The sequence below is a fragment of the Callorhinus ursinus genome, unplaced genomic scaffold, assembly GCF_003265705.2.
Source record: "Callorhinus ursinus isolate GAN/ISIS: 27379988/994484 unplaced genomic scaffold, GSC_fseal_2.0 scaffold24, whole genome shotgun sequence".
Classification (NCBI taxonomy): domain Eukaryota; kingdom Metazoa; phylum Chordata; class Mammalia; order Carnivora; family Otariidae; genus Callorhinus; species Callorhinus ursinus.
In genome coordinates this window covers 17,844,364-17,858,211 of record NW_027397086.1, presented here as the reverse complement: position 1 = coordinate 17,858,211, position 13,848 = coordinate 17,844,364, and the positions used below count along the sequence as shown (strand labels likewise).

General features: G+C 36.8%; 1 protein-coding gene across 18 annotated transcripts in view; it reads right to left on the bottom strand.

Moving 5' to 3' along the window:
* Positions 1 to 13,848, bottom strand: part of PTBP3 (polypyrimidine tract binding protein 3) — a 122,581-nt gene that overhangs the window by 22,498 nt on the left and 86,235 nt on the right. The gene's annotated exons all lie outside the window — the stretch shown is intronic.

Sequence of the window (13,848 nt, the reverse complement as noted above, 5' to 3'; positions counted from 1 at the left end):
AAATTGTAGAGGGCTTTCAGTCAGCACTAGACTGAAATTGATAGGACTCACTTTTCTAATTTACAACCAAATAAATTGTACATACATAAAAGTTATTTTGTGAAGTTTTGACATATTTATTTTTAAAATTTTATTTAAATTCAATTTAGTTAACATATACTGTATTATTAGTTTCAGGGGTAGAATTCAGTGATTCATCAGTTGCATATAATATCCAGTGCTCATTACATCAAGTGCCCTACTTAATGCCCGTCACCCAATTACACCATCTCCTCAACCTCCTCCCCCTCTAGCAACCCTCAGTTTGTTTCCTGTAGTTAAGAGTCTCTTATGGCTTGCCTCCCTCTCTGTTTTTATCTTATTTTTTCCCCTCCCGTAAGTTCATCTGTTTTGTTTCTTTTAATTTTTAAAGATTTATTTATTTGAGAGAGAGAGAGAGAGAGAGTCAGCACACAAGTGGGGGATGGTACAGAGGGAGGGGAAAAGCAGACTCCCCGCTGAGCAGGGAGTCCGAGGCAGGGCTTGAGCCTAGGACCCTGAGATCATGACCTGAGCTGAAGGTAGATGCTTAACCAACTGAGCCACCCAGGTGCCCTTTTCTGTTGTTTCTTAAATTCTACACATAAGTAAAATCCTATGGTATTTGTCTTTCTCTGACTTATTTCGCTTAGCATAATACTCTCTAGTTCCATCCATGTCGTTGCAAATGCAAAGATTTCATTCTTTTTGATAGCTGAGTAATATTTCATTGTGTATATATCCCACCTTTTCTTTATCTATTCATCTGTCGATAGACATCTGGGCTCTTTCCAGAGTCTGGCTATTGCGGACATTGCTGCTATAAAAATTGGGTGCATGTGCCCCTTCGAATCATTCTTTGTATCCTTTGGATAAATACCTAGTAGTGCAACTGCTGGTGGTAGGGCAGTTCTATTTTTAACTTTCTAAGAAACCTCCATACTGTTTTCCAGAGTGGCTGCACCAGTTTGCATTCCCACCAATAGTGTAAGAGGGTTCCCCTTTCTCCGCATCCTCGCCCAACATCTGTTTCCTGATTTGTTAATTTTAGCCATTCTGACTGGTATGAGGTGGTATCTCACTGTGGTTTTTGATTTGTATTTCCCTGATGCTGAGTGATATGGAGCATTTTTTCATGTGTCTGACAGCCATCTGTATGTCTTCTTTGGAGAAACGTTCGTGACTTCTGCCCGTTTCTTGACTGGATTTTTTGCTTTTTAGGTGTTGAGTTTTGTAAGTTCTTTATAGATTTTGAATACTAGCCCTTTATCTGATACATCATTTGCTATTATCTTCTCCCATTCTATTGGTTGTCTTTGGGCTTTGTTGACTGTTTCCTTTGCTGTGCAAAAGCTTTTTATCTTGAGGAAGTCCCAATAGTTCATTTTTACCCTTGCTTCCCTTGCCTTTGGAGTTGTGTCTAGCAAGAAGTTGCTGTGGCTGAGGCCAGAGGTTGCTGTGTTCTTCTCCAGGATTTTGATGGATTCCTATCTCACATTTAGGTTTTTCATCCATTTTGAATCTATTTTTTGTATATGTTGTAAGAAAATGGTACAGTTTCATTTTTCTGCATGTGGCTGTCCAATTTTCCCAACATCATTTGTTGAAAAGACTGTCTTTTTTTCCACTGAATGTTCTTTCCTGCTTTGTCAAAGATCAGTTGACCATTAAGTTGAGGGTCCATTTCTGGGTTCTCTATTCTGAGCCATTGATCTATGTGTCTGTTTTTGTGCCAGTACCATACTGTCTTGATGATTACAGCTCTGTAACAGAGCTTTAAGTCTGGGATTGTGAAGCCTCCAGCTTTGGTTTTCTCTGTCAACATTTCTTTGACTATTCGGGATCTTTTCTGGTTCCATACAAACTTTAGGGTTGTTTGTTCCAGCTCTGTGAAAAATGTTGATGGTATTTTGATAGGGATTACATTTAATGTGTAGATTGCTTTGGGTACCATAGGCATTTTAACAATATCTGTTCTTCCAATCTGTGAGCATGGAATGTTTTTCCGTTTCTTTGTGTCTTCCTCAATTTCTTTCACGAGTATTCTATAGTTTTCTGAGTACAGTCCTTTGCCTCTTTGGTTAGGTTTATTCCTAGGTATCTTATGGTTTTTCATGCAATTGTAAATGGGATCAATTCCTTTATTTCTCCTCCTTCTGCTTCATTGTTAGTGTATAGAAATGCAACTGACTTCTGGGCATTCATTTGCTATCCTGCGACTTTGCTGAATTCCTCTATCAGTTCTAGCCATTTTTTTTGTGTGTGGCGTCTTCTGGATTTTCTAGAATATTATGTCATCTGTGAAGAGTGAAAGTCTGATTTCTTCTTGCCATTTGGATGCCTTTTCTTTTTGTTGTCTGACTGCTGAGGCCAGGACTCCCACTACCAAGCTGAACAACTGTAGTGAGAATAGACATCCCTGTCCTCTTCCTGACCTTAGGGGAAAAGCTCTCTGTTCTTCCCACTGAGGATTGTATTTGCTGTGGGTCTTTCATATATGGCTTTTATGATATTGAGGTATGTTCCTTCTATTCCTACATGGCAGAGAGAGTTTTTATCAAGAAACATGCTCTATTTTGTCAAATGCTTTTTCTGCATCTATTGAGAGGATCATATGGTTCTTGTCCTTTCCTTTCCTTTATTATTTTTTTAAAGATTTTATTTATTTACTCGACAGAGAGAGAGCACAAGTAGGCAGAGTGGCAGGGAGAGGAGAGGGAGAAGCAGGCTCTCCGCTGAGCAAGGAGCTGGATGTGGGGCTGGATCCCAGGACCCTGAGATCATGACCTGAGCCGAAGGCAGCCGCTAAACTGACTGAGCCACCCAGGCACCCTTATTTTTAAAAATTTTTTAAAAAGATTTTATTTATTTATTTGACAGAGAGAGACACAGCAAGAGAGGAACACAAGCAGGGGGAGTGGGAGAGGGAGAAGAGGGCTTCCCACTGAGCAGGGAGCCCGATGCTGGGCACGACCCCAGGACCCTGGGATCATGACCTGAGCCAAAGGCAGACACGCTTAACGACTGAGCCACCCAGGCACCCCTGTCCTTTCCTTTATTAATGTGGTGTATAACATTGATTAGTTTGCGGACGTTGAACCACCCTTGTGGCCCAGAAATAAATCCCACTTGGTCGTGGTCAATAATCCTTTTAATGTACTGCTGGATCTTATTACTAGTATCTTGGTTAAGAATTTTTGCATCCATGTTCATCAGGGATATTGGTCTATAATTCTCCTTTTCAGTGGGGTCTTTAAGTTTTGACATATATTTAAAACATGTGAAACTATCATCACAACCTAGATAATATTTCATTTCAAAAATTTGTGTCCCTTTGCAATCCATCTCTCTCCAAACCCTGTCCCCAGGCAACCACTGATCTGCTTTCTGTCACTACAGATTAATTTGCATTTTTCAGAATTACACATAAACAGAATCATACTATAGATGGTCTTTTAAAAATCTGGTTTCTTTAATTCAGAAAAATGTTTTGTTGGCTTCCCTCATTCAATATAATCCTATTTTCCTTACTGATTTATTCCTCTGTATTTAAATAGTATTTCATCACGTGGATAAACTATACTTTATCCATTCACCTATAACAGAGTATTTCTAGATTTCAGTCATTATAAATAAAATTGCTATGAACATTTCTGCACAAATATCTGTGTGGACATGAACTTTGATTCCCCTTGGGCAAATGATCAGGCAGAATGACTGGCTCACAGTGTAGGCTCACATTTAAGTTTTAAAGAAATTGCCCAACTCTCTTCCAAAGTGACATAGCTAAATTTTATATAGTACGCAGTGAAAGATGGTCCACATCCTCAGTAAACTTTGTAAAAATGTAGCTATTCTAATGGGCATGCAGTACTATCTTATAGTGATTTTAATTTCCATTTCCCTGATAACTAGAGATTTGAGCATCTTTTCACGTGCTTGTTGTCCTTCATACACCATCTTTTGTAAAGTATCTCTTCAAATCTGTGCACTTTTTTAGTGTATTACTATTGAGCTATAAGTGGTCTTCATATAACTTGATCTAACTAATTTGTCTGATATACGTGTTGCAAAGGTTTTTCTTCAAGTCTGTAGCCTGCTTTTGATTTTCTTGATCTTTCAAGCACTGAAACTTTTAAGTTTCTATTTTAATTCCAGTTAGTTAACATACAGTGTAATATTACTTTCAGGTAATAATTAAGCAGACACTTAACCTACTGGGCCACCCAGGTGCCCCTACTGAGGATTTTTTAAAAAAGACTTATTATTTGAGAGAGAGAGAGAGAGCGCACGTGCGTGCGCACACAAATGTGCACAAGCGGGAGGGGCAGAGGATCCCAAGCAGACTCCATGCTGACCAAGGAGCCTGATGCAAGGCTTGATCTCACAAGTCTGAGATCATGACCTGAGCTGAAGTCAAGAGTTGGACACTTAACCAGCTGAGCTACCCAGGTGCCTCTAGTATTTTACTGAAGATTTTTGCATCCATGTTCATCAGGGATATTGGCCTGTAGATCTCCTTTTTAGTGGTGTCTTTATCTGGTTTTGGTATCAGAATGATGCTGGCCTCATAAAATGAATAGAGGTTTTCCTTCCTCTTCTATTTTTTGTAATAGTTTGAGAAAAACAGGTATTAACTCTTTTTTTAAATGTTTAGTAGAAATTACCTGTGAAGCCATCTGGTCTTGGACTTTCGTTTGTTGCAAGTTTTTTGATTACTGATTCAGTTCCTTGGCTGGTTATCAGTCTGCTCAAATTTTCTATTTCTTCCTGTTTCAGTTTTGACATTTTATGTTTCTAAGCATTTATCCATTTCTTCTAGGTTGTCCAATTTGTTGGCATATAGTTTTTCATAATATTCTCCTATAATTGTATTTCTTTGGTGTTGGTTATTTCTTCTCTCTCATTTGTGATCTTGAGTCCTTTCTTTTTTCTTAACAAATCTGGCTAAAGGTGTATCAATTTTATTGATTTTTTTCAAAGAACCAGCTCCTGGTTTCATTGATCTGTTCTACTTTTTTAGTTTCTATATCATTTTTTCTGCCCTCATCTTTATTATTTCCTTCCTTCTGCTGGTTTTAGGTTTTGTTTGTTGTCCTTTTCTAGCTCCTTTAGGTGTAAGCTTAGGTTGTTTATGTGAAAATTTTCTTGCTTCTTCAGGTAGGCCTGCATTACTTCCCTCTTAGAACCACTTTGGCTGCATCCCACAGGTTTTGGACTGTTGTGTTTTCATTATCATGTTTCCATGTACTTTTTTAATTTCTTTTATTTCCTGGTTGACCCATTGTTTACTAGCATCTTGTGGTTTTGTAGCATTGTAGGTATGTGCACAATCATACCACATGCAAAGTATGATTTAGATCTTGAATTTGTTGTTTTGTGGGCTAATAGGTGGTCTATCCTGGAGAATGTTCCATGTGTACTTGAAAAGAATGTGTATTCTGCTGCTTCAGGATGGAATATTCTGAATATATCTGTTAAAGTCATCTGTTTCACTGTGTCCTACAAACCCACTATATTTCCTTGTTCTCTGTTTAGATGATCGGTCTATTGGTGTAAGTGGGGTGTTAAAGTCCTCTACTATTATTGTATTACTATCGATTAGTTCCTTCATGTTTATTATTTTATGTATTTGGGTCCCTCTATGCTGGGTGCATAAATATTTGTAATTTTTATATCTTCTTGTTGGACTGTCCCCTTTTAAACTTTCTAGATTCCTTTTTTTTGGTCTCTTGTTATACTCCTTGTTTTAAAGTCTATTTTGTGTGATATAAGTATTGCTACTCTGGCTTTCTTTTGACAACCATTTGCATGAAAGATGTTTCTCCTTCTCTTTACTTTCAATCTGTATGTGTGCTTAGGTATAAAATGAGTCTCCTGTAGGCAGTATATAGATGGGTCTTGTTTTTAAATCCATTCTGTCACCCTATGTGTTATGATTGGAGCATTTACTCCATTTACATTCAAAGTAATTACTGATCTGTGTTTATTGCCATTTTATTACTTGTTTTGTGGATGTTTCTGAAGATTTTCTCTGATCCTTTGTCCTTTTCTTTCATGTTTTGCTCATTTTCTTTAGTGATATATTTGGATTTCTTTCTCTTTATTCTTTGCATGTTTATTAGTGGTTTTTGATATATTGTTACCATTAGATTTGTATACCACTTCTCCTGCATAGCAGTATATATTAAGTTGACAACTGGTCAAGTTCTCCTCCCCATGTTTTATATATGTTATTATATTACATCCTTTTATGTGTGTGATTTCCTTGACTGATTTTTTACAGAAATATTCATTTTTACAGCTTTTGTGTTTCCTACCTTTATACCATCACTTTTGATCTTTCCTTTCCACTCAGAGTTCCCTTTAATATATTTTTTTAAGATTTTATTTATTCATTTGACAGAGAGAGAGATAGCGAGAGCAGGAACCAAGCAGGGGGAGTGGGAGAGGGAGAAGCAATCTCCCCGCTGAGCAGGGAGCCCGATGTGGGGCTCGATCCCAACCTGAGCCGAAGGCAGACGCTTAACAACTGAGCCACCCAGGCACCCCGAGTCCCCTTTAATATTTCATGCAGGACTGGTTTAGTGGTCATGAACTCCTTTAGTTTTTGTTTGTCTGGGAAACTATCTCTTCCTCTATTCTGAAGGATAGCTTTGCCAGGTAAGAGTATTCTTTGCTGTAGGTTTTTCCTATTCAGCACTTTGAATATATCACAAGCACTGAAACTTTTAATGTTTGATAAACAATACATAAATTATTTTTTTTTGGTTTGTGTTTTTTGTGTTCTAAGAAACCTTTGTCTATCCCAAGTTGCAAAGATTTTTTCCTATTTTTTCTTGTAGAAGTTGTACAGGTTTAAATCTTACATTACAGGTCTAAAGATCCACTTCAAGTCAATTTGTCAGTATGGTACAAGATATGGAAAAAATGCTTATTTTTTTCCAATATGAATATTTACTTGTCCAAAAACGTGTTGAAAGATTTTCTTTCCCTATGGAATTTTCCTTGTTGAAAAATCAACAAATTAGATATGCATGGGTCTATTTCTACATTCTGTATTCTGCTCCATTAATGTAAATCTATACTGTCTATCCTTTTTTTTTTTTAAAGATTTTATTTATTTATTTGAGAGAGAGAGGAATGAGAGATAGAGAGCACGAGAGGGAAGAGGGTCAGAGGGAGAAGCAGACTCCCCGCTGAGGAGGGAGCCCGATGCGGGACTCAATCCCAGGACTGCAGGATCATGACCTGAGCCGAAGGCAGTTGCTTAACCAACTGAGCCACCCAGGCGCCCCTATTATCTATTCTTTTTATACTACTAAACTAGCTTGATTTCTGCAGCTTTACATTAAGTCTTGCACTTAAAAAGATTCTTTTAAATTACTCTGACTATTCTAGATAGCTTCTTTTTCCATTTCTGTATAAATTTTAGAAGTTCAGTGCATCTTCCTAAAGTAGGGAAAAAGAAAATAAGAACTAAGAAAAAGAAATAAGGAATATGTTTTTATCAAGGTTGCTAAATATAAAATCAAGAAACAACAAGACTGCATTTCTGTATTAGCAACAGTGACATAACAATGATCACTGAAACTTACACTGCATTTATTCCAGGCACCATTCTAAACTCTTTATGTACATTAGCACATTTAATATTTATCACAAGCCTACCATGTGAGTACTGTTATTATGCTCATTTCACATATGAAGAAACAAAAGTGGAGAGCAGTTAAGCAATTTGCCCGAAGTCACACAGATTATAAACAGTAGGTCTAGAATTAGAAATCTAAAAAGTATGATTCTGAGAAATAAATCTAACAAAGCGTGGAAACATTTATGGAGAAAAGTCACCAAATTCTCTGGAAAGACATTAATGAACATTCAAAAAAAACGGAGGGATGTACAATGTTCAAAGACTGGAGGACTCTACTGTAAAGATGTCAATTATCTTCTAAGTGATTTACAAAGTCAATGTAACCCAATGAAAACCCCAATAGCTTTTTTTTTTTGAGGACTTGACAAGCTCATTCTAAAATTCATAGGTAAGATGATCAAGAACTACCAAGATACTCTTGAAGAATAAGGTGAAGAGATTTACTCTATCAGATATTGAGCGCTGTGGTGATGACAAAGGAAAGAATAATAAACAGACCCATGAACAAGGCCCAGGAAACTATTTAAGCAAATATTCAGCTGAAGTTAATTAGTATGTGTTAACAACTCTGAAGACATTTTTGTGTATTACAGGATTGAGCAAATAAGTAAACATAGTGAGACTAATCAAAACTAGATAATCTCATTCTTGAAGCAGGGAGATAATAGTATGAAAAGGGTGCTGGGTTGGAATTTGAGGTATTAGTTAAAATTTGTGGGTTTTTAACCACATGGAGACATACGCTTATGAAGCACACACAGAGAAATATATTTATGAAATATACATACACACATATCCCAGTAATGTTCATTCAAAATGCCTAGAAGCAATGATGCTCCTATTAACAATGAGCACATCTAATGCCTGGATATTGATTTCAAAATACAATTTCCCACTAAAAGGAACTAGGACTCATTGAAGTAGCCAACTGCAGCACTAAATAGGGAAGGTAAAGAAGATCTGAAATATCTTCAGCCAGAGAGTCAGGAAGTATTCAAATGATGATAGGGATATGTCAAAGGCCACAAAAGCCAGTGTGAAAGGGCTCCTGCTAGCCAAACTTGGGAAGGTTGAACATAAAATGAAAAATAATAGTACAAAACCTATAGAATAAAGTAAGAATCTCTAAGACCACACTGGCATGAAAAAACAAATAAGTACTAAATAAGCCATATAGACCTAATGCACAGTATAATGAATATAGACATTATGATACTATAATTATGTAACATAATATACACATCACTACATCACCAATCATTACAATATATAAATGTATCAAAGTAGCTTGTTATACACCTTAAATTCACACAATGTTATGTATTAAATTTATTCAAAAATGAATGAATGAATGAAGGACGGAAGGAAGGAAGTGGTGATAAGAAAAAAGTCCTTTTAATAAAATTCCAGCTAATAAATGTTGAAGGAAGGACAGCATTAACAAATCTCCAATAAGGTAGCCATCACAGTTTAACAACAAATTTTGGCTGATAAAGAATGATAAAGGATGATAAAATTAAAGAGTGAAAAGTGATGAAGAATAGTCTATTTATATAGTCTCAATGTATCACCCTATAAATTAATAACAGAGAAAAACAGTAATTGTACTGGGAAGAAACGGCAGAAACCACCTTAATTAAGTGATCAAAGTTAGTATCACCAGGAAATGGATACACTGACATCATGCGTCTCCTGATTTATCAACTGACAAAAAGGCAACACTGTTTAAGCCACAACACCAGACACTCATATTGAGAGACATTCTATGAAATACCCAACCTGAAATCTTCACAAATGCAAAGATCACAAAGGACAAAGAATGAGGAAATGTTCCAAATTAAAGGACTCTAAAGAGACGTGCCAAATAAATTAACCTGATACTGGTTTGGATCTTTACCAGAAAACATTCTCTTATAAAGAACATTACCATTTTTGCAATAGGTGAAATTTTTAAAAGGTCTATGGATTAGATAATGGTATTGTATAAATGCTAATTTCCTGATTTTGATTAACTGAACTGTGTTTAGGTAAGAACATCCTTGTTCTTAGAAAATATACACTGCGTTTCTGTAAAGAGGCATCGTGCCTGCAACTTACATAAGTCTCCAATATTCAGGGGAGAAAGAAAAAATCACTATCCACCCCCTCAATATAATCAGAGAGATGATGAAGTAAATGTGAGATGATGTGAACTGAGGAATCTGGATAATTCTGGTTATAAGGGAATTCTCTGTACTATTCTTGCAACTTAAATTATTTCAAAACAGAATTACTAAAATACTATAAACTTTAGAATATAAGTATATACCTTTGTCAGGGTAAAAAAGGATTTCTTTTTCTTCTTTTTTTTGCAGATACATTTTTTTTTTAAGATTTTGTTTATTTGAGAGAGAGAGAGAGAGAGAGAGAGCACTAGAGAGAGAGAGCGAGAGCACAAGCAGGGGGAGCGGCAGGCAGAGGGAGAAGCAGGCTCTCTGCTTGAGTAGGGAGCCCAACGCGGGGCTTGATCCCAGGACCCTGGGATCACGACCTGAGCCGAAGGCAGGCGCTTAACGACTGAGCCACCCAGGTGCCCCAGGAGATTCATTTCTTTATTATCAGCATTTTACCAATGTAGAAACTGGGATACCCAAGAGGTTCCACAACTTGCTCAAAGTCACACAGCCAGTTAAATGATGAAGCTACAGTTCATTAATCTGTGTCTACTGAACAATGAAAATAATGATAAAGATAAAAAAAACCTGGTTTTAGTCACTGATTCATTCATTCAGTCTTTTTTTTTAATAGATTTTATTTATTTTTTGACAGAGAGAGACACAGGGAGAGAGGGAACACAAGCAAGGGGAGTGGTAGAGGGAGAAGCAGGCTTCCCGCGGAGCAGGGAGCCCGATGCGGGGCTCGATCCCAAGACCCTGGGATCATGACCTGAGCCGAAGTCAGCGCTTAAAGACTGAGCCACCCAGGCGCCCCTCATTCATTCAGTCTTGAACTGAATTCATTAATTCAGTTCCAAACACAGTTTTCAAGGCTACTAAAAGCAGACCTAGATCCTTTTGGGGGAAAAAATCCATTTTTTTCAGGTCACCTGCAAAACTGGGTTTCTTGCTAATTTGTAGCTTCCCAACCCCTATCAAGCAGTGGTACTAAACTCTGGCTTCTAAACTAAATACATTTTCCTTGGCTTTGTAGCTCAATGGCCTATACTAACAGCTAATGATTTTGTTTAATGTATAGACCTTTCTCTGAATTCAGCATTGATTTGGCATATTAAATAATATGTAGGTGTCTTTCCCTTTTTATAACCTTTCTTGGTCCTAACGTACTAACTTCAACTTTTAAAAAAAATTTATTATTTTTTAATTAACATGTAATGTATTACTGGTTTCACAGGTAGAGGGGATTCATCAGTCTTATATAACATTCAGTGCTCATTACATCACGTGCCCTCTTTAATGTCCATCAGCCAGTTACCCCATCCCTCCACCCAGCTCCCCTCCAGCAACCCTCCATTTGTTTCCTATGATTAAGAATTTCTTATGGTTGGTAACAAAGGATTTCTTAAGCAAGACATAAAAAACACAAATATAAAGGAAATGGCAAATAAATTTGACTAAATAAAAACACCATGACAAGAAACCAGTAAGCCAAAAAATGGAAGAAACTATTTGCAACACATGTAACCAACAGAGGACTAGTAGGCAGGATATATATTTAAAAATTCCCAGGCGCCTGGGTAGCTCAGTTGTTAAGCGTCTGCCTTTGGCTCAGGTCATGATCCCGGGGTCCTGGGATCGAGCCCCACAACGGGCTTCCTGCTCAGTGGGAAGCCTGCTTCTCCCTCTCCCACTCCCCCTGCTTGTGCTCCCTCTCTCGCTGTGTCTCTGTCAAATAAATAAATAAAATCTTAAAAAAAAAAAAAAACTGGGGCGCCTGGGTGGCTCAGTCGTTAAGCATCTGCCTTTGGCTCAGGTCATGATCCCAGGGTCCTGGGATTTAGCCCCACATCGGGCTCCCTGCTTGGCAGGAAGCATGATTCTCCCACTCCCGCTCCCCCTGCTTGTGTTCTCTCTCTTGCTGTGTCTCTCTGTCAAATAAATAAATAAAATCTTAAAAAAAAAAATTCCCACAAAAAGAAAACAAGAAAAAAAACAAGAAACCAAACATAAAAAAATGGCAACAAAGTTAGAGAAAATTCGTAAGGGAGAATGGCCTATAAATAAAAACATGTTCAACCTCATGGGTGATCAAGAAAATCTCATAGCATCATTGTCCATTATAGCCTCAAGCTAAAACAACCCAAATGTCTATCAACAGAGGAATGGATAAACAAACTGTGGTATATTCATACAATGGATATCTATACACTTGACAGTACTGAGAATGAATAAGCAATAGCCACATATATAAATATGGATGAATCACAAGTCACAAAAGAAGATGAAGAGCATGATGCCATTTACATAAAATTCTAAATAAAGGAAGAAAAATGTTTAAATTAGCACTTAAGGCTGCATAATGCATGGTAAGAAAAACACAAGGAAAAAGCAGAAAAGCAAAAGAATGATTACCATCACTTGAGACTGATCATCTTGGGGCAGGGAGGGAGGGAACATACAAAGAGTGCTTCTTCAGGATGTATAAATATATTATTTCTTAACCTGGGTGATAACTACATGGGTGTTAAGAAATATATTTGCATATTTTAGAAGCTTTTCTATCGGTATAATGTATATCACTAAAAACGGACAGAGTGCTTTAGGACTTAACTCTAGGAGCTGTAAAGAACCTTAAAAAAAAAAAAAAAAAACAGATAATGAGGTAGGAAAAAGTCAGGAGAGTGGTACTGCAGAAGCCAAGAGAAAAAAAGAAGGGAATAGTGAACCATGTCAAATATTAGCGAGAAGCAGAGTAAACATTCACATAATACTCAAAAAAGTATTATTATTCTCTATTGATGAATCAGTTATCTTAAGATGTAGACATTACTCTGCAACGAGATTTATTAAAATAATAAAAAAGGATGTTAATATTCTGATATTTTATATTCAGAAACCAAAATTCTTGAACATATTTTTAAAATGTCCTCCTCCCACACTGTATAACATTAATTACATCAACAGTATATATTCAATTATTGGAATAAATCCAGTTCTGCATTTGATAGCCATGTTTTGGTAAACTTGAATGACAGCCTCAATTACTACGATGTATTACTGAAATTGTGATTACAAAGACCTTTGGGCTCTGCCAAATCGGACATGCTAAGTAGAGGCTGGTAACAAATATTATAACACAAAAATCTGGTTAGACCAAGACAAAAACTTTAACAATGCAGGAACATGAACTGAACTAGTCACTTGGCTTTTCCAGTTATAAATAACAAAAAGTTTTTACTTGAAAATAAAGTTACAAACTATTTTCCAGAAAATTCTGGACATTTGGCTAAGGATTCCTTTTTCTCACCTGTAAAATAAAGATGGACTAAATACCACTTAAGGTCTCAATGAGCAGTATTTCATGGTGTCATTTGGGAAAGGGAAACCAATCACAATGGGTAATAAAATGTAATACTTTATCTAGATAATAAACCACACTTTTGAGGGGTGCAAAACCAAAAAGTATCATACATTAACCTAATGATATATCCAACTGAGCCATCCACTGCTTCTTGCTTTTCTGTTTTAAAAGTATAAATCTACTCAGGGCGCCTGGGTGGCTCAGTTGGTTAAGTGACTGCCTTCGGCTCAGGTCATGATCCTGGAGTCCCGGGATCGAGTCCCGCATCGGGGTCCCTGCTCGGCAGGGAGTCTGCTTCTCCCTCTGACCCAACCCCCTCTCATGCTCTCTCTCTCTCTCTCTCATTCTCTCAAATAAACACAAAATTAAAAAAATAAATAAATAAAAGTATAAATCTACTGATAACTAATTTTAAATAAAAGAAAAAAGCTCCTAAAAGCAGTATTTGCAGAGACAATTCAGAAGGCTGTATTTTTATTAATGAAAAAATGCAACTTTACACAAATTTAAGGTAGACAGGAGTTCTGATATTTAAAAAACCAAACAAAATAAAATAAATCCTCCTCTTTGAGTAGAAGAGGATTTCTATGGGATTATGCCATTTACATAAAGGGCACTAATTTAGGTCCTTGTTTTAAAATACCACTACTTGAAAAAAG